Below are 26,509 nucleotides of genomic sequence, written 5' to 3'. Positions count from 1 at the left end.
AAAATAAACATGGTCAATCCATACAAAGGAATACTATTCAGCTACAAAACGGAAGGAGTACTTACACATATTAAAACATGGCTGAACCTTGACACACTAAATGAAAGAAGCCAGTTATAAAAGGCTACATATTTCCTATACTGTTGGTGGAAATGTAAAATGGTGCAATCACTTTGAAAAACAGTTTAGCAATACCTCAAAATGTTAACCATCAAGTTACCTTGTAACCCAGCAATTCTACTCCTAAGTATATACCTAAATTAAAACATACATCGACACAAAGTTGTATATAAATGTTCATGGCACCATTATTCATAATAGCCAAAATGTGGAAACAACCCAAATATCCATTAATTGATGAATGGATTGACAAAATATGGTATATATCCAGACAAAGGAGTAAACATTCAGCCGTAACAGAAAATGAAGTCCTGATAAATGGTACAACAGAGATGAACCTGGAAACATTATGCTAAGTGAAAAAAGCCACTCACAAAAGGCCACATATTGTATGATCTCATTTATATAGAATGTCCAAATGAGGCAAACCCAGAAAGACAGAAAACTGATTAGTGGTTGCCAGGCACTGGGAGGAAAGGAGGAATGGGGAATTACTGCTAACTTCTTTTGGGGATGATGAAAATATTCTAAAATTAAATAGTGTTGATACTTACACAGAACTGATTATATGCTTTAAAAAGGTGAATTATGATTTATGAATTACAATTCTGACACCAACTGTGATGTGCAGAACACACCAACACCAAGCAATTCTCCAACACCAACTGGGGGTCTTATAATTCAACCCAATTCTGACAATATGTACCTAGAGATAACATCACATCCCATAAGTTAAGGGCTCAGTCCTACAAGACTTCTCCCCTACCCCTTTCAGAAGTCAATCATAAACCCAGGTTGTCACCTGTGCTTCTGAGGGTCCCACGAAGCTCTTCTCAGGTTCGATTAATTTGCCAGATCGACTCACAAAATTCTGAGAAACATTTCACTTACTAGACTACTAGTTTATTTATAAAAGGATATAATTCAAGAACAGTCACGTGATGCACAGGGCAAGTAATGGGGAAAGGGACACAGGGTTTCCATGCTCTGAGCACTCCACTCACCCAGCACCTCCACATGTTCACCACCCAAGATGCTCTCCAAACCCTATTTTTTAGGTTTCTGTGGAGGTTTCATTACATGGGAATTGATTGATTAAATCATGGCGTTGGTGATTCAACCTCCAGCCCATCTTTCCTCTTCAGGTCAGAGGGGTGAGACTGAAAGTTCTAACCCTCTAATCACTCTTTTGGTTTCCTGGCAACCAGCCCCCAACCATACAAGCTTTCCATAGACATTCATTAACATAACAAAAGACACCTTTACTGCTCTCACTGATAAAATCCCAAGGGTTTTGGGAGCTCTGTGCCAGAAACAGGGACTAAAACCAAATAAATATTTCTTATTACAAGTCACACTATCTCAATAAAGCTGTTACAAAAAAAGGAAAATAACATCCTCCCTCAAAAAAAAAAAAAAAAAAAGTGGGGGGTTGGGGGGGGAAGGTTACTTCCTTAAGGAATACTCTTGCAGGCAGAAATACTACTCTTTGATATATGCCAAACTGCTTTCACAAAGGGTTCTACAGAGTTATACTCTCTCCAGCAATGTATTGATATTTAGTACCTATGTCGCTGTACTCAGGTGAAAGAGCACCATTTCCTAAATCTTAAATCTGATAAGAGAAACTTGCTATTGATTATTATTAAAGTTGAACATTTTTTCCCTATTCTAGTCATATTTTTCTTTTGCAAAGGGTCAGCTGGTCAGCTGTTAGCCTTTAACATAGACATCTTTATGCGTGCAATTGTTACACACAAATGCTTCTATTTCTCATTAAACAGAGAAATTACTTTCTTACCATTCTGGCCAGAAGTAATGAACTCATCCTGAGTTGTACTTCAACTTTTAACTTTAAAGCTTTCCTTGAGGTCAAAATACTTTTTTAAAAAGCTGCAATAACCACTCTCCCCCTCAAACAGGCAGATTAAAAGGACACTACAGGGCTTCCCTGGTGGCGCAGTGGTTGAGAATCTGCCTGCCAATGCAGGCGACACGGGTTCGAGCCCTGGTCTGGGAAGATCCCACATGCCGGGGAGCAACTGGGCCCGTGAGCCACAACTGCTGAGCCTGCACGTCTGGAGCCTGTGCTCCGCAACAAGAGAGGCCCGCACACCGCGATGAAGAGTGACCCCCGCTTGCCACAACTAGAGAGAGCCCTCGCACAGAAATGAAGACCCAACACAGCTAAAATAAATAAATTTATTTAAAAAAAAAAAAAAAAAAGGACACTACAATATGAGTCCACCTGGGTTACATATATTTCCAGTTTCCTGACTGCAATTCACTTTTAAGCTAATTGCCCCAAATGACTTGCAGAGATATTTTCAAACAATATGGCACAGTAAAAAGGAAAAACAGTTATTAACACCTTCTACAGGCCAAGTACTTAATGTGTGCTTCATAACAAACCTATTACCCTCAGTTAATCTAAAAAGAAAGTAAAAGTCACCAAGGGTAAGATCCTGCCATACAGCAGATACACAGCAAAATTAGGGATCAACTAAGGTACACCTAATTCTAAAGTCCACATTCTTTCTACCACTTTACAGTGCTTCCGAAGCTCACTGACTCTGAATGTCAGACAAGACTTTAAACACCAGTTCTGCCATTTATGATGTGACTATTTCTAAGCTTCTTTAGTGCGTATGTACCATTTTTACAAAAACAGAGTTATTATTCAAAAAATAAATATAAAAATGGGAGGCTTAAAAATTCACTGTAGGGCTTCCCTGGTGGCGCAGTGGTTGAGAATCTGCCTGCCAATGCAGGGGACGCGGGTTCGAGCCCTGGTCTGGGAAGATCCCACATGCCGCGGAGCAACTGAGCCCGTGAGCCACAATTACTGAGCCTGCGCGTCTGGAGCCTGTGCTCCGCAACAAGAGAGGCCGCGATAGTGAGAGGCCCGCGCACCGTGATGAAGAGTGGCCCCCGCTTGCCACAACTAGAGAAAGCCCTCGCACAGAAACGAAGACCCAACACAGCCATAAAATAAAAAAAAAAAAAATTAATTAATTAATTTTTTAAAAAATTAAAAAATTCACTGTAAAATGAAACTGTTCTTAAAAATACCAGTTTTTTAAAGGGCAAGATGTATGGAATAATTCTAAACACTTTTCTTGAATTTATATCAAGATTCACTACACCTTCCAACAAGCAGAAGCTCTTGCATATCCATTTACAAACATGTGATCACTCGGTGAAAAACATTTTTTAGGGGCTGACTGCCAATCTCCACTTTAGCCAAACGAATGCACCATTTCTCAGTAGAAAAAAGCCACATCAACTACATTGCTTTTTATTCTCCTGTACCACATGAGAAGTGTTTTCAGCAATATATGCACCATCCAGGAAGTAGCACTGCGGGGTAACAGAAGTGGCTACTTTAGCTACCTACCTAAGAGATAATGACTGCAGGACCTGGTGAGCAAGCAGTAATACAACACAGAACAGGACAAGGTCAAGAAGAATAAAAACAAAGCAAGAAATCGTTTACCCTAGGTAACGGATACCACTGTGGTCAAGGAAAACTCAGTTAAATTATACAACTCTTACAGGACCCTTGATTAGCTTAAAAAACTGCTACTTTAAGACCCAAACATCTACTTGACAAGATTGGGACTGATTTCCAAAGGATATTATACACCAGTAACAATTCCACAAGGATTTTCAAATTCATGAAACAAAAAACAACTCAAATATTAAAACAAGAATTCTTATACTAAAATTTTCTTTTTCCAAGAACTCCCACACTTTTCATATAAAAAGGGCAGCGTTATCTAATAAAACTAACATAATTTAGATAGATGGAGCCCTTCAATAAAATACATTTTTCTTTTAAAATTATTTTAATATTAAAGCATCAATAGGACTTGGGGCAGACCAAAAAATAGGAACTTACCTACAGCCCCCTAATTTACTCTAGGGCTATTATTAAAATAATTCTACTGTACACAGAATCATGTACTGTTTTCCTTAGCGGCTATAATACAATCAGGCTATTGTACAATAGTAAGAGTGTTCTTAAGAAAAAAATTACTGCTGAAGTAATTCTTGTCGAGGTAACTTTCCACATTCTACTCTCCATAAACACCACTGTTTTTAATCACAACTTTATTTACAGCTTTACAGTGTATCAACAAAATTTCCACTTTGTAAGATCCTTTCAAACTGAAATAATAAAATGTAATGCTTTTATGATCACAGTATTTGGTAAAGTGAGATGCTGTAGAACAGTATGTGTACTAAGATCTTGCTTTTGTGGAAAAATGTTCACTGATTTATCTGGAAGGACACATCAAAAATTACTAGTGGTTATCTTAGGATTATGGAAGTGCTTTTTTCTTTAGCTTATATGTGTATTCTGATGTTCTGCATTAAACACAACTTATTCATTTTTTAGTGCTTGTGCATAAGACACAGGACAATCTGAGTTAAAGAAACCTGTGTGCCATATTTTATTCAATATTACCAATTCAAATTCACATATTCAGAGTTAACATGATGCAAATGTTGCTCAAGAAATGTTAGTGAAATCTCCTCAGACAACAAGGTTCAGTTTTTAAACAATAAATTCCCTCAGACAGGAAAATGGTGCTTCTAAGAAAGAAGTAACTTCATGTCTGTTTTTAAAACTGAGGTGTAAGGGGGCTTCCCTGGTAGCGCAGTGGTTGAGAATCTGCCTGCCAATGCAGGGGACACGGGTTCGAGCCCTGGTCCGGGAAGATCCCACATGCCACGGAGCAACTAGGCCCGTGAGCCCCATTACTGAGCCTGCGCGTCAGGAGCCTGTGGTCCGCAACAAGAGAGGCCGCGATAGTGAGAGGCCCGCGCACCGCGATGAAGAGTGGCCCCCATTTGCCGCAACTAGAGAAAGCCCTCGCACAGAAACGAAGACCCAACACAGCCATAAATAAATAAATAAATAAATAAACAAAATTAAACTCACAGCCCAGTCGCCAGAAGGCTGATGGAGGAAAGAAGAAGTAGAGGGAGAGAGAGAGAGGGGGAATAAGAATTACAGTGACTGTAACTTACTAAGTGGGTCTGTCCTGGCCTGGAGTACGTAGTGTTACTTCTAAAAAAAACAAAAAAACAAAAAAAAAACCTGAGGTGTGAAGGTGGAAAATGGCTTGGAATGCCCAGGTGACCATAGATAGGGAAGACCATAGGGAAAAACTAATGACACTAACACTTGAGAAGCAAAACAAATCATTTCATCGATTTGGAGATACTGATTTATAGAAGAAATCACGGAGAAGCAAGTAAATAATCAGATAGTAAGTAAACACTTAAAGGATGATAATGGCCAAAGGAAAAAAAGAAAAAGCCAAGAAAAAACTGAACACATATGTATCCATGTAAATCATTCTGAAAAGCATATTAAAAAAAATTATCTAACAATTTATAACTCAAATTGAATCAGCTCTGGTTTCTTCACCAGAAAAAGAACATCTTTCAATGGGCTTAGCACTTAATTGCAGAGCCAAGAACACCCTTAAAGATGTCTCAAGCAGATGTGTCTGCTTTGAAATGAACTAGTTAAAAATTCGGTATATCGCTAAGCAATTAATACACGAACACATAAATAGACAATCTTTACATATTAAATCAATCTAGAAAAACACACAAGGTAAAGCACTGAGGTAATTTTATGCACTCCCACGAAGAAATTATCTTTAAACCGAAATAAGTAACTCCACTAAGTTAAACCATAAGAAATTGCCAATATTCAAGCATTTTTTAATCTATAAAAGCAGCAACTTCATATGGTCCCACTCTGTGGTCTGATGATCAATATTTAACAACCACCTCTCTGGAAAAAAGGCCCTGGTTTGTAGCTTTTGCCAATTCCCATGTTGTAAATAGTCCCATTGTAGCCAGTTTCAAGCTGCCAACACACCATCACTGAATGTGGAGCTGGAGAGATGCACACAATCAGTTCACCAGCTCCAACACACCACTGGTTCCACCTAATAGTCTGATCTCATCCTTTCTAAAACAAGCTTTCGCCCGAATTATCCAGTTTCCTACTTACGCTGTTAAGAAAGCAAAACAGCAGTGGGGGGCAGGGGCTATTTTAAACTGAGTGGTAAAGAAATGAGTCGATATTTAAGCTGAGATCTGAAAGATAAGAGGCCAACCTTGCTAAGATCTGGGAAGACTATTTCAGACAGAGGAAACAACGAGTGTAAAAGCCTTAACAGGGCAAGAACAAGCATGGCATGTTTGAGAAAATGAATGCTAATGTGGCTAGAACTTAGTGATCAAAGATGAAATACTCCTGAGAGGCTGTCAGGGCCATATCATATACACAGAGTGTGAGACTGTATTTTCTGGATGAGTATAGTTTGTATTTTACTGAGTGGACTTAGTTTGTATTTTACTCTGAGTGGATTGGAAACAATTTCATATAGTAGTCTGATAAATGTTAAATGAATGAATGCATACTTTAAAGCATTATTTTAATGACCCCTTAGGAGACTTAAGTCAAAGCCTATTAATTTTATTAACTTTTCTGAATATAATCACTCTGGTTACTTCACAATCTATGCAGAACATTATGAAATTAAGGAAGAGTAAGTATGATAGGTCTCAAACTATGAATATAGCTGAAATAAATGTAGTGGCAGGACCACACATCAGTTCAGAAATATTATCTTATTTATCCAAGATGGTTATTTCATACATGAAATGCTAACATATGAATTCAGGTAGGTCAATGTCAAATTCTAATGAAGATGACCTAATTAGTCTACAAAGTGTAGAACGATAAATTCAATACTGTAGGAAAACATTTGCGTGCATGTCATCTAAAATGACACTACATAGTATGTAAGTAAACTTTTAAAAAATTATAATAGCCATCTGTTTTCATATTAAAAATTATATTTAATTTCATACTGTAACCTGAAAGAAAAATAAAATATCAAGTCTGATTTATAGATATTATTGTTTAGGAGTTATAGTAACAAGCATATACAAGTTAACTTATATTTGCATATTACAAAAACGGTGAAGATACATACAAATACATACATGTCCACACCTCTGTGATCATGAAAATTAAGCCCACATTATGGCCACATAAAAGTCCATCAGACAAGACAATCAAGATATAAATTACTACATATTAGGGCTTCCCTGGTGGCGCAGTGGTTGAGAATCTGCCTGCCAATGCAGGGGACACGGGTTCGAGCCCTGGTCTGGGAAGATCCCACATGCCGCGGAGCGACTAAGCCTGTGAGCCACAAATTACCGAGCCTGCACGTCTGGAGCCTGTGCTCCGCAACAAGAGAGGCCGCGATAGTGAGAGGCCCGCGCACCGCAATGAAGAGTGGCCCCCGCTTGCCGCAACTAGAGAAAGCCCTCGCACAGAAACGAAGACCCAACACAGCCAAAAATAAATAAGTAAACAAATTAAAAAAAAAAAAATTACTACATATTACACAAAAACAGGGAAGGGACTTACCTGGTGGTCCAGTGGTGAAGAATCTGCCTTCCAATGCAGGGTACGCAGGTTCAATCCCTGGTTGGGGAACTAAGATCCCACACGCCATGGGACAACTAAGCCCACGCACCACAACTACTGAGCTTGCACACCTCAACAGGAGAGCCAGCGTGCCTACACGAGCACACACACTCTGGAGCCTGCGCCACAGCTAGAGAGAGAAAAATCCGCATGCCACAACTAGAGAGAAGCCTGCTCGCCACAATGAAAGATCCCGCATGCTGCGACTAAGACCTGACGCAGCCAAAAAAACCACAAAGAAAAAAAATTTTAAATGTCATTTGAAAAAAAAAAAAAACAGGGAAATGTTTAGACTGGTTTATGGAGAATAATTTATGCTTGCACATAAAAAACTATTCATTCAGGAACTTCTAAGCCACCTATTTCAATAATTTATTTAAAGGATATCTTTCAACCAACACGAAATGAGACCTATAACTCAGAAAAAAAAAATTAAAAAAAAAATCTTGTCTCAGCAGAATGAAATACTTAAAGTCTGCATATTATTAATTTCTCTTGCACTTTCATTTCCTACCTAAATACCAGTTAAGCTGAAGTTTAAATATATTCAGTTTTTTTCATTTAAGAGCACAAATATGCATATAATAATTATTACTCAATAGACTTGTATACATTAATGTAGCTAGCTGCTACTTTACCACAGAACTACAATAATTGTGCTGATATAGGCACCCCTCTCTTTTGAGGGGGGAATAAACAGGCAGTGCAGTACTGAAAGGACAAGGTACGGTAACAAATTTTTGTACCCCAAACATCCCTCCCTCAAACTATGAGATTTCTGTTTGAGCGTTCTACAAAAAAACAAGAAATGCTAAGAATATCGCCAGGTACACTACTTTCTTGGTAATGGCAACTGCTTTTCTTTAATGAAAGGAGTTTGGCAATTGAAAAGCAATTAAGTTTTGGTTTTGAATCTCATTTGAACCCACACCCCTGATAAAGAAAAGGTAAGTGCAATCCAACTTGCAGCGTCTACACCCATGTAAATCAACAAGACTTAGAATTCAAGAAACAAAGCCTAAAGAGAAATATGGGGCAGGGAAAAAAAAAAAATTTTTTTAAGTGGCACCCTACTTCCAAATCAGGCTTTCCTTTTCTTTATTCCATTTACCTTACCTCTCTTCATTCTTTTCTCACCTCCTCTGTCCTTTACCATTTTTCACTTTCTATACACAAAAATTGACTTCAAACTTACCATTTTCTCTTGTATCTAAATTTGTTTTTACTTCTTATGGGACTATATGGTTTTAGGTGAAATACTTTTAACTGAAATACTTTTAGTTAGAAAAACATACACATAAGCTGTTATCAAAGACATGAATAACAAGCAGCCATTTATTTAGCAAATGTGAGCACCCACCATGTGCAGAATACTGGGGATTTTGAAGTGAAAACAACAAAGCTCTTTCCCTAGGGACATTAAAGCAAGACTGTACCCAGCAGGTACAAGGTACGTGCCTGGTATGGGATAAGCCAAGGAGAAACGAGTAGGACATGTAATCAGAGAGGCCAGCCACACAGATGATGGAGGACCTGGTAGGCACTGTTATATTCTGGCATTTACTCGAAATGATACGAAAAACCACCAAAGAGTTTTGAACACAGGAGTAAAATAATCGGACTTTCATTTCAAAAGGACTGCCCTGGTTGCTGTGTTGAGAACAGAGAAGAGCAGAAGCAAGACGGAGACCAGAAAGGAGATGACTAAAATAACAACAGGCAAGAGAGGATGGTTGCACAGCGGGGGCGGGGTGGGGGCAGCAGTTGAAGACAGCAAGCTGTGATCATATTTATTCTTAAAGTAGATTTTAAGGTAAATAAAGGACATACTTTCATGATACATTATTTTGAATTACATGTGAATGTGTGAGAAAGAGGAATCAAGAGTGTCTATAAAGTTACAGTCAGAGAAACAAAGATGGAGTTGACATTTAATAAAATGAGGCAAACTGGAATAGGAACAATCCTTGGGGTGGGGGAAGGAGGAAGGAGGATGAGGAGTTCAGTGCTGACAGGTTAAATTTGGGATGTCTAATTGAAAATGTTGACTAGGCAGCTGGGTATATAAGTCTGAAGGTTAGGAAAGAGATCCAGGAGAGAGATAACATTTTTAGTTTGAAATATAATAATTCTAGCTAGAGAATAGGATGAGATCACAGGAGACTATGTATAAATACAGAAGAGGTCTAAACATAGAGCTCAGGACACTGCCTTACTTTTCAGAAGCTGGGGCAACCAAAAGGAACCAGCAAAAGAAACTGAAAATAAGCAGAAGTGCCCCAGAAACAAAGGAAAGAAAGGTTTCAAAGAAAAGAAAATTACCAACCACTTCAAATGCTTCTGCTGCTACATCCAGTGAGATTAGGATTGAGAACTGGCTGGGGAATTTGTCACCAAGGAGGTCACTAGTAAGCAATCTCACAAGAGCTGTTAATGTAGCATGGAAGAGAAAAAAAACCAATTGCAGTGGATCCAAGGCAGAGAGGGAGTACTGGTGACCACAAATAACAACTCTTGAAGAACAGTAGCTGAAGAAAGATGTGCTATTGGGATAGGTTTGTTTTTAAAGATGGGAGGGAGTTCCCTGGTGATGCAGTGGTAAAGAACCCACCTTCCAATGCAGGGGACGTGGGTTCAATCCCTGGTCAGGGAACTAAGATCCCACCTGCCGCGGGGCAAATAAGCCCACGCACCACAACTACTGAGCTCGCGCGCCTCAACTAGAGCCCTCTTGCTGCAAACTACACCCACTAGAGCCCATGTGCCCTGGAGCCTGCGCATCACGACTAGAGAAGAGAAAACCCGCAGGCCACAACTAGAGAGAAGCCCGCATGTCACAATGATGAGCCCATGCGCCACAACGAAAGATCCCGCATGCCGCAACTAAGACCTGATGCAGCCAAAAAATAAATAAAATAAATAAATATTAAAAAAAATAAAGATGGAAGATATTTCAGCATATCTATATGCTGATAGGAATAATCCAATACAAATGGGAAACACTGATGAGGCAGCTCATTGGCAGGCAGGAGAATGGGATGAATCCTGAGGCAAAGCAAAGTCCCTGACAGGAGGGGGACAGAACCAAGGGTGAGAGAGGTGATGGTCATAGCACAGTAGGAAATGCATAGAGTCTGGGTACAGATGCAAGGAGACATACAAAAGTTTTCTCCTGAGTGCTTTCATTTTTAATATACAGGAAACAAGGTCATCAGCTGAAAATGAAGAAAAGAAAAGAGGCACTAGAGGTTTGAGGAGAGGTGTAAAATTGTCATTTAGGGGACTGGCAGAGTGATTCAACCAGGGACTGATTGATACTATGGTTAAAGGACTGTGGACAGCACGAAGGACCCTCCTTGGCCGACACGAAAGGAGAACACGTCAGCACAGGTGTGTCTTCCTCAATTCACACTCAACTGCCAGGTATCAGCTGGACTGGATGGAGAACTGGATTGGGGGGTTGGTGGTTACCAAGTAAGTACATGAAGGGAGAGGTGCTAAAAGAGAACTGAGGCTTTATAAAGGGGAGAAATTTTAACAGTGGACTATGGATTCAAAGCAGGATAAATAATCAAGCAAGGAAATGGAGGAAGGGGGTGTTGGGACGCTAAAAAAGGGAGTAGCAGCAATGGATTGTACAACAGGTCCCAGACACAGAAGTACAGTTCAGGTGGGGTGCCTGACAGAAGGAACTGGAAAGATAGGAAACTGAAACCCTGATGGAATGCTTGAAACTGTGTTCTGTGAAATAATCTTAATAAAGTACAGGCAGGTCTGGTTAAAATGTAACAGAACTACCTTAAAGAGTAAAGCAAAACCTCTGCCAGGCACACTGAGCCTGCACATGAGGGCAACTAGAAGGCTAAGGGACTGGAGAAGAAGAATTATATCACAGGAATTACAGCTGGAGGTTCCCAGACATGGAATCCCCAAGAAAACCATTTCCAGCATTCCTCCAGAGTCAGCTTTAAACAACCTGTCCAACTCAGAAGGCACAGCTGCCAGATCACAATAGGAGGAGCCACATTAAAACCATACCTTTTCCCCCAATCCTCTTTCCCCACTGAACTGGACCCTGGACAGGTGAATCTGACAGCATACTAAAGAGGAGCTGGCAAAGTAAAAAGAAAGCTTCTCAGGACTCTTCCTCCAAAGCAGGCTTCTTGCTCTGAAGCAGTTCTGAGCTATGAAAAAAAGTTCTATATTGTGTAAGAGTTTGAACACATTATTATTCTGAACTGCACCTTCTAATGACTAAAATAAGACTATTACTGACAAATGAGCAGAAGACTTTTTACCCCTAGAAAAGTTATCTGGTCTTCCTAAGAGCTGGAAAGTCAGGGAAAGACAATCTACAGGGAGGCTTTGAAGGTACACTGAGAGAAAGCAAGCTGTTTTCCCCTTAAACCCTTATCAAGTCCCATCCATTTCAGTTCCACAAACATCCATGGGCTCCCACTATCTATTAGGTGCTAAACATACACAATGCTGAATATACAAAAAATTCATTTTTGCTTTATTGAGCAAAAAAGTGAAAGTAGATTAAGTCGAATGAAACAAAATGATTTTGGTTTAGTACGAGATGCTTACAAAAATTCAATCCTAAAGATTTAATAAGAAATCTTAGTTTTCTCCTTTTCTTGGAATTGTTTTCATATTTTTCTAACTTTGTGAATTACAAGCTTAAACACATTTAAAATCAATACTCGTTAATAAATTATAAGACTAAAAAAAAAGTCTTATCATGAATTTCTAAGTGAGTAAGCTACAAAATGGAAATAGTGCTCATCATTCCGTCATTTTCAAACACACCTAAATTTAACATAGAGTTATCTAATGCTTTCTAGGAAAAAGAGGGAGTTTGTTTTACTATAATCCATTTTGACTAAAATAGGTTTGCAGGTTATTTTATGGTGTCATGATAAAGACAACTCATTACCAAATTTTTTGGCTTTCAGTTCAAAAACTCCCTTTGGATGGGGTCCCAGAGCAGTTTCAGCTAAGTCTTCCTCTGTTCATTATTTGTTAGTATTATAGAAAGGTTCAAGTATACTTAAGCTTTGAACTGAGGTAGCAGAACGCATAAAGTTAATAATTAATAAACTAAATTCCAAGTTTTTCCAGGTAGTATGAAAAAAAATCAGAATAAATGCCCTCACCTAACTATTAAGGGTAAGTACACGTCTCCCTCTGAGACAGATCTAAAACTTTATTTATTAACATTTAACATTCAATAAATGTTAAAATATTACTTTCATGAGAACTCAGATTAAGAACACTGAAATAGATGAAAACTAATATGCATTTGCAACTGAGAGAAGTCTTATGAAGCCTTAACAAAATATCCCAGACTCATCCTAAAGCAGATGAGAAATCTAAACACTTTCATGATAAAGAGAGATAACTGGGACATAAAAACATAATAGAAACCTATCTTACTGAGTAAATGTGAGAAATCAGTTTAAAGCATTTTACAAATGTTAATTAACAGTCTTCCACAATCTATACAGGCAATATGGGCACAGCTACAATATGTCATACCAGTATCATTCTTAATCACTTTATTAATTACATCTGATAAAGGACACGCTTTCTAAATTATTCTAAAGGATATTACAAAAAAAAAGACAACCAGCCCCAACAATAAACACACATACCCTGATGAAGAAAGCATAAACACACTTAGAATATTCCAACAATTATAAAATGGAATGATCCTCGAATTTATTCAGCCTTAAAACATTATGAACTACTCCAAGGTAGTAATAATGCCTTGAAAACACGGTATTTTTTTTAAGTACAAAAAAAAAAGTCATTACAGGTTCTAATTTCTTGGAAAAATTACTTTAACATGTCTTGACGCTGTTGACTGTCAAAAACCCTGATGAAATTCTTACCCAAATAAAATATGCCAAGCGCTTTTTATTCAACATATAAGGCTTACATTGTTCTAATCTTCACTATTACGTTATTAGGTTTCTCATCAACAACAGACTACAAGGAACACACAGGTGTACGTTATCAAGTCACTCTTCCTACAAGAAATATATATTTAAAGAAAAACTATCACAACTCTCTACCACTAAAATTTAAGGGATTACTTTCCTTATTCATAGGAACCATAAAAAACTATTAGCCAGTAAGTGTAAAAATCTTTTTTTTTTAATGACATTTTGCAGTTTATTTTTATTGTATTTATTTATCTTTGGCTGTGTTGGGTCTTCGTTGCTGCACGCAGGCTTTCTCTAGTTGCGAGGAGCCGGGGGGTGGGGGGCTACTCTTCGTTGAGGTGCGCGGGCTTCTCAATGCAGCGTCTTCTTTTGCTGCGGAGCCCGGGCTCTAGGGCACGGGCTTCAGTAGCTGTGGCACGTGGGCTCAGTAGTTGTGGCTCCCGGGCTCTAGAGTGCAGGCTCAGTAGTTGTGGCGCACGGGTTTAGTTGCCCGCGGCATGTGGGATCTTCCCGGACCATGGCTCAAACCCGTGTCCCCTGAATTGGCAGACAGATTCTTAACCACTGCACCACCAAGGAAGCCCTAAAAATCTTAAAGTTCTATTTGAATGCACACATCATCTTCAACAATGCATAAGCTGTTAACAGGTCAAAAGTGTCCACCTAAATTCAAAAGTTAGGGGCTTCCCTGGTGACACAGTGGTCAGGAATCCACCTGCCAATGCAGGGGACACAGGTTCAAGCCCTGGTCCGGGAAGATCCCACATGCCATGGAGCAACTAAGCCTGTGCGCCACAACTACTGAGCCTGCGTGCTACAACTACTGAAGCCCGCGTGCCTAGAGCCCGTGCTCCGCAACGAGAAGCCACGACAATGAGAAGCTCGCACACTGCAATGAAGAGTAGCCCCCACTCGCCACAACTAGAGAAAGCCCGTGCGCAGCAACAAAGACCCAATGCAGCCAAAAATAAATTAAATAAATTTATATATTCAAAAGTTATCTGTAAAAAAATTATTAATCTATCAATACATTATTCTGTAATGATCAAGACTGACTTTGGAGCGCATTAATTTGGACTTCTGAAGAATCCAAGTACTTTTTATCATATGTAAATAAGATAAAAACAGACAACACAACCTTAGGTTCAGAATTAATAAGTGCAATACTACAAATCATCCTCTTTTTAGTAAGCAGTTTTACCACAGTTTTAATACTAGAGGTATAATTCAAATATGGAACTACAAATCATTACTAACAGTTCTTCACTTCTCAGTACTATCAAGTCAATATTCTATTTGTAAATGATGAATAAAAGGCCAAAATAAAATTTCTGAAAAGGTGCTTTATTTAAAAACACTTCTTATAGAAAAGGAATCCACTGTTTCTCCTAGGAGATTTTTAACAACAGAACATGTTGTACGGCAAAGATTATTTACAGAAAACAGAACCAGAAGTACATTACTTTTCAATACATACACTGTACCAAAAACACCTAATATGGGAGAGAGAATAAAAATACTAGTTTGTTAAACTTCTTCCTCTCTTCATTAAAAAAAGATTTTATTAAACTGACAATATGAAAACGTAACCCAATGATCTTAGCCCTATAAAGTTACTTATTAACCTTTAAATAGACTGCTATGGATCTACACTTCCTGCTGTTCACCTGCCATCTTTCCCAATTTTAAATAGGCACTAGGGGTATAAGACAGTCTGTCCTTGCAACATCCATAATGAGGAAAGAACCTCAGGCTCAGGTTAAGAAAAAGATAATTGTGGGTTTTGTTTGCCCCTAGGAAATCAGCAGCCAGCACAGGTGCCAGCATATAATAGGTGCTTAATGAATATCTGCTGAGTAAGTGGTGAGGTTTAATTATATTACTGCAACATTAGCTTTCTTTTTTCCCTTAAAGTTCCCCCTTGCTCAAAAAGCAACTCAAGACCATGCCAGAGTCCCTCAAAAGCACATAAAATTCTTTATTCATAATGAAATGGAAAGCAGGGTCTCAAAAGAACCAAACAGAGTACAAGCACCTCTTCTTTATCTTCTCCATTCTTTCAAAAGAAAATTAGATCAATATGGTTGATTTTTAAGAAACATCAAAATGTCTACCAACTTTCCTCAAAATGAGAAATTTCAAATGCATTTTCTATGCTCCTAATATTGAAAATAACTGATTTTTCAACAGTATGTGTATGTTGAATGAAAACAAAAATCAAGCATATAAGCCAAAATAACGTGTTTGCCAATTTTTTCTTTAACTTGAATCAAGAGGGTATGTGCCTAAATTGTACTAGATATGAGATCAGCTTTCTCTGACGTTTCAAGATTCATTTTTTCATTCAAGTATTTTATTGAGCATCTACTATACGTCAAGCCCTTTAACAAAACGTTAATTTTGTAAACTGAACATTAGCATCAAATTCTCCTTCAAAAGCTTATTACTCAAAATAAGAGCAGCTAAAGAGGAATCTCAGTGTTGTTTTATGTACACATTAAGTCAGCCCATCGAGGCTCCTTTTCACCTATTAATGCGGCATCAGCGAGCCGCTAACTACCACACCCGTTACCAAAAATCACAACTAAAGGAGCAAGCGCTGGGTAAAACAACCTGTAAGAGTAGGACGAGTTCCTCCTCCGAGGTGGTCAGGGCTTTCTCTCCTGGGCCCAAAGTACCGCGGCGAGACCCGCGTGCGGAACGCGCCGGACGCCCCAGGCAAGAGTCCGGCTCCCGAGCTGGCGGTCCCCGCCCCTCCGAAACTCACCTGGAGGACCCGGGCCCTCTCCGCCTGCCCCTAGCGCCACCCTCCCGACTTCCAGACGGGCAAAGTTGGGGGGGAGGGGGCTCTTCATTTCCATTTTACAACGGGGGGCCGGTGGGCTCTCTCAGCCGCCCGCCTGTCTTGAATCCGGAACAGAGTATGTAACCATTTTCCAGAAGGAATGGAAGGAAAACCAAAGGCAGGGTCCGCATGAGGACCTCGCCCAGACCTGAAAATGGAGCCGCAGGCTCAGCCCACAGACCGCAGCGGGCAGGGCAGGGCCGCACTCGCCCCGAAGCCCTAGGTGGCGGGGGTTAGGGGCTTCGGGTCCCCGCCCAAGGGGCCCCGAGAGCAAGGTAGGAGGCCTGAAGCGCGACCCCGGCGGGAGATGCACTCACCGTAGTCTTTGTCTCCGCCGCTCGCTCCGGCCGCGGCCGCTCTCGGGGCCGGCTCCGCGGCTGCTGCCCCCCCCCGCTCGCAGCTGCGCTCCCCGGCGCGCTCGCCGCTTCCTGGCCCCTCCCTCCACGCCCTGGCTCGCGCGCAGGCGGGGCAAGAGGCGGCGCGCGCTCCGGGAGCAGCGGGAGGGTCGCGCCGCCGCACAGCTGCCGCCACGCCGGCCCCGCCCCGTACCCTGCCTTGGGGATGGACTCTGCCCCGCACCTCAGCGACGCGCACTGCCCGCGAGCTCCGCGGGCTAGAAACCCCTTCCCCGGCGAGAAGAAGGCAGAGAGCTGGGGTTGGAGTCCGCGCGGGAAAGAACGCGCCGGAAGATGGCGATCGGGGCTGGGTGGGAACGTTCGGGAGCCCCTCCCCACTCTCAGCCCGGCAGCCGGCAGCAAGAGCTCGCGCCCCCTCCCCAGACGGCGCCTGCGCTGGAAGTGGGAACGCTCCCAGGCGGGCGAGGGTCGTGGCTGAGCCCTGGGACCGGCTGTCTCTCAGTAGTAGTTGAGAGATAGATGCCCTGAAATCACCAAACCACCCTCCCCCTTTTTTTAAATGGAAACATCAGAATTGTTGAATCCGTCATTACCTGGCTTAAGGCTGAGAACACCCACCTGGCATCTGAAATGTGTGAAATTACTCGTCTACTGGATCTCTGAGCCCTTACCTGTATATTTTATATATCCCAGAAATCAGAAACACTTAAAAGTGCCCTTATCTAGCAGTCGACCCTCCACCAAAATCCCTACAATATTTGGAATATAATATAGTACGTCTTCCCCGTCTTGATTGATTATATTAGTGCAACATTAGCTTTCTTTTCCCCCTAAATTTAGAGTTAGGTCTCCCTTGCTCAAAAAGCAACTCAAAACCATGCCCCAGTCCTTCTAGTTAGTTACTCAGGTCAAAAACTTTGGAGTCATCCTTGGCTCCTCTCATTCTCTCCTCTGCACCTCCAATCTGTCAAGCACGTCTGTTGGTTGTGCCCTCAAAATAAACCAGAATCAGACCACTTCTCACCTGCATCACTTTCATCTGCTCTGGCCTCGAGTATACTTCGGTGGCCTACTAAATGGTCTAGCTGCCCACCATTAACGCAGTCTATTGTCAAAACAACAATCAGAATATCCTCCTACAAGAAAAGTCAGCTCCTGTCTCATCCGGTCAAAATCTTCCATTGCCTCCCCATTTCCTAAATTGTAAAAGCTAAGGTCCTTAGAGTCTGTCATACGGAATGAAGGAAGTCAGAAAGAGAAAAACAAATACCTTATGCTAACACATATATATGGAATCTAAAAAAAAAAAAAAAAAAGTGGTTCTGAAGAACCTAGGGGCAGGACAGGAATAAAGACGCAGACGTAGAGAATGGACTTGAGGACACGGGGAGGGGGAAGGATAAGCTGGGATGAAGTGAGAGAGTGGCATGGACATATATACACTACCAGTTGTAAAATAGATAGCCAGTGGGAAGCAGCCGCATAGCACAGGGAGATCAGCTCCGTGCTTTGTGACCACCTAGAGGGGTGGGATAGGGATGGTGGGAGGGAGACACAAGAGGGAGGAGATATGGGGATGTATGTATACGTATAGCTGATTCACTTTGTTATACAGCAGAAACTAACACACCATTGGAAAGCAATTATACTCCAATAAAGATGTTAAAAAAAAAAAAAAAAGGTCTTTACAATTTCTACAAAGCCCTTGGATTTGCCTTTTGCTTTACTCCCTGACTCCAGTTGCTTGTATACTCCAGACAGGGACTTTGTCAGAGTTTTTTCTCTGCCGGTAACATTCTTCCCTGGTGTCCACCTTCACCTCTTTTAACTCCTTGATCAAATCTTCCCTTAACAATGATGCTCAGCCTGACCACGCTATTTAAAATTGTAACCACCCCAAACCCAACTCTCAGTCCTTCCTAACTTGCTTTTTCTTTTCTTCCCATGACACTTAAAACCTTGCAAAAATCTTTATAATCTGTTGTATATTTATTTTTTAATGTCTGTCTTCCCCAATAGAAGATGGGATTTTGTGTTTTGTTCAACTGATGTATCCCAACTGCCTAGACTAAATGAAAAAAATTTTAAGTCTCCTAGGTAATAAAAAGTGCAAAGCAACAAAAAATGACCAATTTTTTATTTTAAACTTCCTCTTGGTTCCAATTTCTATCAGTTAACCATAAGATCCCTATCAACATCATAACATAAGCATTTTGATTTTCTGGTTACTCTGAGTATAGTGATAACTTGACATTCACTGCAGTTTTTCTAACCACTGCTATCATGGTATTCTATTTCACTGAAGAAGACAAACATGATAAATTAGAGAAAACTTTCTGGTGTAAAACTCAAAGGCATTTTAATGCTAAAAATGTCCATATCCTGTGATAAACCATAATGGAAGAATATAAAAAAAAGAATGTCTCTATGTCTATAACTGAGTCACTTTGCTGCACAGCCAAGATTGGCACAGCATTGTAAATCAACTCCAATAAAAAGAAAAAAATTTTTTTAAGTCCTATGACAAAAAAACCCCAGAAAATTTCTGAACTTGATAAATACATTTGTAATCCTTCCTTTGAATTACAAATGTAGTCATCTTGTGTGAATGCCTTAAGTAATAACATTTCCTATCATTTATTCATAAAAGTATTCATTACGTAAACATTTATTTCCAGATTTTTCATATTTTGTTTGTAACACATCACGTGATTGAATACCTTAATAAAATCTAATTTCAGTTGCTATAGCTATTCCTACATACCTCTTGCCAGTAGAAAAAAGAAAGTCAATTAAGAAGACAATTCCATTCAATCAAAGGATACGTTTTGTATGAAAGTCTGTGTGCATATAATTATTTGTTCAGTATAATACTTATAGCACAGTCTCTTTACATACTTAATTTATCCTTTCTGATTTAAAACTATTTAAGGTTACAGGTGATCCCTTACAATCTGGATTATTTTTATATAAAATTCAATAGACTGCTTTTATTTAATTTTATATAAAATTATTTTTATATAAAATTCAATAGACTGCTTTTATTTCTTAAAACTATTAACTATATATTTCATTAATGTAAAAATATGGTTTGTGGGACTTCCCTGGTGGTGCAGTGGTTAAGAATCCACCTGCCAATGCAGTGGACATGGGTTCGAGCCCTGGTCCAGGAAGATCCCACATGCCGCGGAGCAACTAAGCCCGTGCGCCACAACTACTGAGCCTGCACTCTAGAGCCTGCGAGCCACAACTACTGAGCCCGTATCCCACAACTACTGAAGCCCGTGCGCCTAGAGCCTGTGCTCCGCAGCAACACAAGCCACCGCGTTGAGAAAAGCCCATGCACCACAACAAAGAGTAGCCCCCGCTCGCCACAACTAGAGAAAGCCCGCACGCAGCAACAAAGACCCAACACAGCCAAAAATAAATAAATTTAACAACTAAAAAAAAGGAATAAAAAATATGGTTTGTAATTAATAATTACAATAATTGTAATAATACCACATAATAATTTTTCTGGAGTCAATATTATGATGTGTCCGTACTGTCCTTAAAATTGTTACCAAGTAAAAACTTATCTCAAAAGGACAGAGTAGAAAATAGTCACTGTTCATAATTCAACCACATACTGCTAAAGTTAAATGCAACTGTTACAGTACAAAATAAAATGTCTTGCACCTTACTAGCCCATAAACAAGAGAACGATCTCAACAAAACTAACATGGTATATTTGTAACTTAACAAATGGAAACATTAACTAACACCAAGGACAACAGCAAACAATGTGTTGGTCTAACCAACTGCTATCACTACTCATGAGCCCACACAGCTATCACACTTGCCTGATTATGCAATCTCTTACTTAGTTAAGTTTTCCTTTAAAATGTTTACAGCAAATGGATTTTTCCTAAAAGTATACTATTATTTTTTTAACTACTTTCCAAAATTCAGTACCAGCTACTTATCACATATAGGGGAGATGGTGTATAGGGTCAGAGTCTGGAGTTCAAACTCTGATGCAGAATTAGCTGGGTGACACTGACCAAGGTTCTTAATCTTTCTAAATCTGTCTTTTCTTCTCATTTAATAGGACCATAGCAGTACTTATCTCCAAGAGTTGTTGGAAGAAATCAATGAGAGAACTCAAGCAGAGTTCTTAGCCCTGGGCCTGGCACATGCTCAGTGCTGGTAAATGCTAGCTATTATCATTACACAAGCATATAATTAAGCTCATTGCCCTATATTTGTAATACTGAGAAAATGGCTCATAATAGGCCCCAAATGGGATTGTTTGAATTCTACATCAAGATAGTATTACATGCAATTAAATGAACATTTTAAAAACAGCACTAACATTTCTTCTACCACCACTATGTGCCAGGCACAGTTCTAGGCAACAAAGGAAGCTAAGAGAAATAAGGCCCAGACCTAGAATGCCTTTACAGTTAAATGAAAAGTGACATACAGTTAGCAAATAACTGCTCTCAAAGTAGAATGACCGTACTTCCTTGTTTGTCAGGGACACTTCTTGTCCTGGCTTAATAGTTATTTGTGCCCACTTTCGTTCTCAGTATGTCCAGGTTTGGATGATAAGTATGTGTAAATTGCTTGGGGTTCAGAGAAGGAACACTAAGCTTCGTGTAAAGCTAAAGAGACTTAAATTGCTCCTTGAAAGGAACATCTAAATTGGCCTAGTGGACCAAAAGAGGGAGGAAAGGCAGAGGGAAGATTTCATTTTTACTGTTCTGAGTCAAAACTACAAAGCTTTTCCATACTTGTTAACAAACTTAGTAAATCCCCTTGACCAATGTTATATGAATTAGTTTGAGGACTTTGTATTTTTTCCTGAAGATATATCAGGGATACTCCAAGACACAAACAATACAACATGAATTCATTTATTTATACAACAAATATCTATTGAGCATCTACTATGTATATGTGGTCTGTCTTCGGTGTGATAGAGAATACAAAAAAAATTCACAAGACAGAATTAAGCAACGCAAGGTCTAGTAGCAAACAACAAATGTCTTAGCTAATTAGTCAACAAGGTAATCAGACACAGCACACAAAGTGTGATTTGGGGAGACTGAGAAAAATCAGGAAACACAGGGAACTTATTGAGAAAGGAGAAAATGCCTCAGAGGAGAACCACAGTCCATGGCCCTTCTGTGACTGAAGCAGCCCAAGGTAGGAGAGGAACCTAAGTCAAACTCTGCTTTACACTCTTACCCAGAGCTGACCCTTGCTGCTCATCAAACCACAAATATTCATTGAATGCCTGCTGTTTGCCAGGTAGCATACCAAATGCTGTGGGAAAACTTAGTATAAAGCATGGTCTTTGTCCTTAATGAAATGTCACACAGCAACATTCAAATAATTAGACACAGTAGCCTTATGAGTGCAGTTGAGGGGATCACTGAGGTCTGTATTGGTTTCTTAGAGGGAGAGGAATTTGAGGTGGGTCTCTGCGAAGAAGAAAGTGGGGTCTGTGTTTTCTGAACTGTGGATTGCACATCTCTGGTGGTATGGGGGATGACTTTAGGTAGCACACTGAAGAGGGGTGGGGATGGGAAGGAAGAGGCAAAGTAGTTTGGGGTACATGCAGCTTGCAGAGCTTCAACACGTGGCCTGTAATATAATTGCATTGTAGCCCCTTAGCTCAAAACACAATACAACAAAAACAAACAGAAAAAGAGTTAGGAATTGTAATAAAAATGCCCCTGGGGACAATCAGAGAGGAAGAAAGGAGCCTTTTGAGAATCACTCTGCTATGTCAGGTTAGAGACCACAAGTGACTAAGAATTTTTCTTTCCTTTTTTTTTTTTTCTTTTACAGTTAACACCTATATATGGCAGGTAATTCAGATTTTCCACATATAATAGTGATAGAAGTTTCCTTTATACATTTGTTAAGGTTAAAAATATGATTCAGCTAAAAGAAATCTCTCAAGTAAACAACAGAGGCAATAAAGAGAAAGGGGATGTGGCACTTTAGGGAACACAAAGCTTGGTGAGCAAAGGTTCGGTAACTGGCACATTAAAGGTGTGCTCCCAGGGAGAGCAAGAGCCACCATGGATTTTGAGCTGAGTATTGGGAGACTGGCATGCAAGTGTGCGGAAAGAAAGGGTTCAAAAGGCAGGTAACCTAGAGGGAGTGAAATCTGCTACAGGCAGGGGAGGGCGCTGCTCTTGCACACTGAGGAAGCTTCTTGGCCCAGAGGAACCAGCAGAACTGGCCCCAGTGGCCTGTTAGGAAGCCATTCAGGGGGTCCACCATCTCTACGGTTTATCAGGGCTCCAGCAATACAGGACATGGAGGCTCCAACATACCTCAAAGTGCCTGGACATCGCTTCCCTTAAAACAGGTGGGGCAGATATGTTACACCTCCTCCTAGCACAGAGATCTACATGTGGCTTTCAGAAAGAAAGTATATGATGATTAAAATTGGGGGGTAAAGTTGAAGGGAAGGTGGCAAGTCAGGAACCTTCACATCCATCCTCCACTTCTCCTCCAGTAAGTGTTACTGACTAATCATGATTCACCTCTTGCTTTTGTCCCTATGACTAGCTAAGCTAAGCAGCTGGGAATACTCTGATAGCTTGCTTTCTGCCACTGTCTCTGTGGTGGTGTACATGCCCTGTATAATCCCCAGGACTGTAGCAGGCAGAGAGCTGAAAATGCACCACCCACTCCCCCCAATATCCCATTCCCTAAACCCTGGAACCTGTAAACAGAATGAGATATCATTCCCACAATTATGTTATGTCATAGTTGACCTTAAAATAAGATTATCTGGGTGCCCCTGATCCCATTACCTGAGCCCTTAAAAGCAGAGAGTTTTCTATAAATGGGGGCAGAAAGAGAAGCCAGAGAGATTCAAAGCACGAAACAGATTCAATTTGCCATTGCTGGCATGAAGATGGGAAATGGGGCACGTGACAAGTAATACATCCAGCTTCTAGAAGCAGAGAGTAGCCCCTGGCTGACAGTCAGCAAGGAAGCAGAAACCTAAGTCCTATACCCATAAGGAACTGAATTCTGCCAACAACAAAAATGTGCTTTGAAACAGATTTTTCCCCCCAAAGTTATCAAGATGAGAACTCAAACTTGCAGGCATCTTGATTTCAGCCATGTGATACTGTGAGCAGAGAATTCAGCAAAGCCATACTGGACTTCTGACCTACAGATAATATGAGCTAATAAATGGGTATTGTTGTTGTTGTTGTTGTTGTTTTAACATCTTTATTGAAGTATAATTGCTTTACAATGGTGTGTTAGTTTCTGCTGTATAACAAAGTGAATCAGCTATATGTACACATATATCCCCATATCCCCTCCCTCTTGCGTCTCCCTCCCACCCTCCCTATCCCACCCCTCTAGGTGGTCACAAAGCACCGAACTGATCTCCCTGTGCTATGCGGCTGCTTCCCACTAGCTATCTATTTTACATTTGGTAGTGTATATATGTCCATGCCACTCTCTCACTTCGTCCCAGCTTACCCTTCCCCCTCCCCGTGTCCTCAAGTCCATTCTCTACGTCTGCATCTTTATTCCTGTCCTGCCCCTAGGTTCTTCAGAACCTTTTTTTTTTTTTTTTAGATTCCATATATATGTGTTAGCATACGGTATTTGTTAACGGGTGTTGTTTTAAGCCACCAATGGTAATTTGTTACAAGGCAATAGAAAACTAACACAACCCTGCCACTGAATTAACCCTTCTCTAGATAGGCCTCTAGTCTCAAAAGTGTATGAGCTGCCACTCTATTGTCAATCCACAGACAAATGGATCAATTCTCAGGCATTAGTAAATAAGCCTGGGTCATTTATGATTATATGAGGAGGGGAATCATGGGAAAAGATTGGAATTCCTGATAATTTGGCTTGTGAGGGACTTAACGTTATTTTCATTTGGGTAAAAAAGGAAATATGACCCTATTTTGAAGTAACAGGCTGGTGAGACTTCACGATCGTGGGTGTTATTAGAATTTCAGGGACTTCCCTGGTGGCACAGTGGTTAAGACTCCGCGCTCCAAATGCAGGGGGCCCGGGTTCAATCCCTGGTCTGGGAACTAGATCCCACACACATGCCGCAACTAAGAGTTCGCATGCCACAACTAAGGAGCCTGCCTGCCGCAACTAAGACCCAACACAATCAAATAAATAAATAAATATAAAAATAAAAAAATTTCAGGTAGCATAAGGCAAAGGAAAGACAGAGGAAAGAAAGTGTTCTTCAGCAAAAAGAGAATGATCTCTAGTGACAAGTGGATATGAGTATGTTTTGCAGATTGCTAGCTGTCTGATCATGGACTTGTAGGACATTTTCTTAACCTTTATGAACCCCAGACTACTTATCTTAAAATAGGGAAAATAACTATCTAATAAGATTTTGGGAGAATTAAATGAAATAGTTCATGTAAAATCTCAGCGCCTGCAGCACAGTAGACTATCGATAGTTCATCCCCATTACTAGAGTGGAATTTTTTTCACAACACCTTTGCAATGTTTCTATGGTAAAAGTAACTAAATTACAGCATATACCAAAGCAATGCTATCCTACAGAAATATAATGCATGCCACACTTGTACTTTAAAATTTTCTAGTAGTCACATGAAAAAAAGTAAAAATATGAAACTAATAGCACATTTCAATTCAGTATACCATGTTTCAAGTGCTCAACAGCAACATGTAGCTAGTGACTACAGTGTTAGACAGCTCAGTACTAGACCTCTATCTAAATAAATATTTCAATCAATTCTCCTTTACTCTTCGTTAATTCTAAAATAAACATAAATAGGTGATCAGTATATAATTATAGATGTATGAGAACACACATGCACACACATTACCCTCTGGCACATACCAAACCCAGATGATCTGGAGTTTTGTTGTTGTTGTTATTTTACCATCAGCTCTTAGTTACAATGAGTCACACTTGAATCAGAGGAGCAGGGTGTAAGTGGTACATGGGTTTCTAATTTTAAATTCGAAAACATACCACACATCAGAGCTACATAGTCAAACTAAAGTAATACCGGACAATCATGATAGCTAGGTTAAAACAAAAACCTATCTCGCACAAAAGAATACTCGTTGATTTTTAAAGTAACTTTAGTAAAAGATTATATATTTATTTCCTTAGCTTGTTCTTTGAAGACACTGGAGTAGACTTCTGGATTCTACAAAAGCTTGTTTTTTTTCTTTCTAAGTCATTATCTCCATTATGTGAGAATGAGGACTAAAGCAAATCAGAACTATAGAAAATAGGAGCAATGCACAGCAGCCACTAAGGACTCACATAAAATGTGTGACACTTCCACTACGATCTTCAAAGATGATTCAGACAGTGATCTTGCCCCTAGGGTGGATACACAGAAAAATATAGGAGACATCCAAACTTGTATAACACAAGGCAGAACACTGAAAGAGAATGAGAGATACCAAAAAGCATACCACAAGTATTTGTAAGAACAGAATTCTTTTCGGTGGGGATTAGGGAGGGTTTCCTAGAAAAGTATCCTTTGTGAGAGGTTTTAAAGAATGTTCTTTAAATGATGGTTAATAGGGCTCAATTCAACAGATATCTGTTTCCTACCTACTGTGCAGCAGGCCCCATTGTAGGCGGTGGGGATTCAGTAATGGAAGTCTGCGCTTAAGCTGTGGATGGGGGTGAAGAATGGTGAAAGACAAGTAAAACCAGCAA

The 26,509-nt window shown here is 40.0% G+C and overlaps 1 protein-coding gene across 3 annotated transcripts in view; it reads right to left on the bottom strand.

Annotated features, from left to right (window-relative positions):
- Positions 1 to 16,870, bottom strand: part of CDC42SE2 (CDC42 small effector 2) — a 127,959-nt gene extending 111,089 nt beyond the window's left edge. For all 3 annotated transcript variants that reach the window (XM_068535810.1, XM_068535812.1, XM_068535813.1), the window contains exon 1: positions 16,765 to 16,870. The gene's annotated coding sequence lies outside the window, so the exon portion shown is untranslated. The remainder of the gene's footprint in view (positions 1 to 16,764) is intronic.
- Positions 16,871 to 26,509: the final 9,639 nt, after the last annotated feature.

This window comes from Eschrichtius robustus, chromosome 2 (assembly GCF_028021215.1).
Source record: "Eschrichtius robustus isolate mEscRob2 chromosome 2, mEscRob2.pri, whole genome shotgun sequence".
Taxonomy (NCBI): domain Eukaryota; kingdom Metazoa; phylum Chordata; class Mammalia; order Artiodactyla; family Eschrichtiidae; genus Eschrichtius; species Eschrichtius robustus.
The sequence above is the reverse complement of the archived record's forward strand: the minus strand, read 5'-3'. Positions and strand labels throughout refer to the sequence as shown.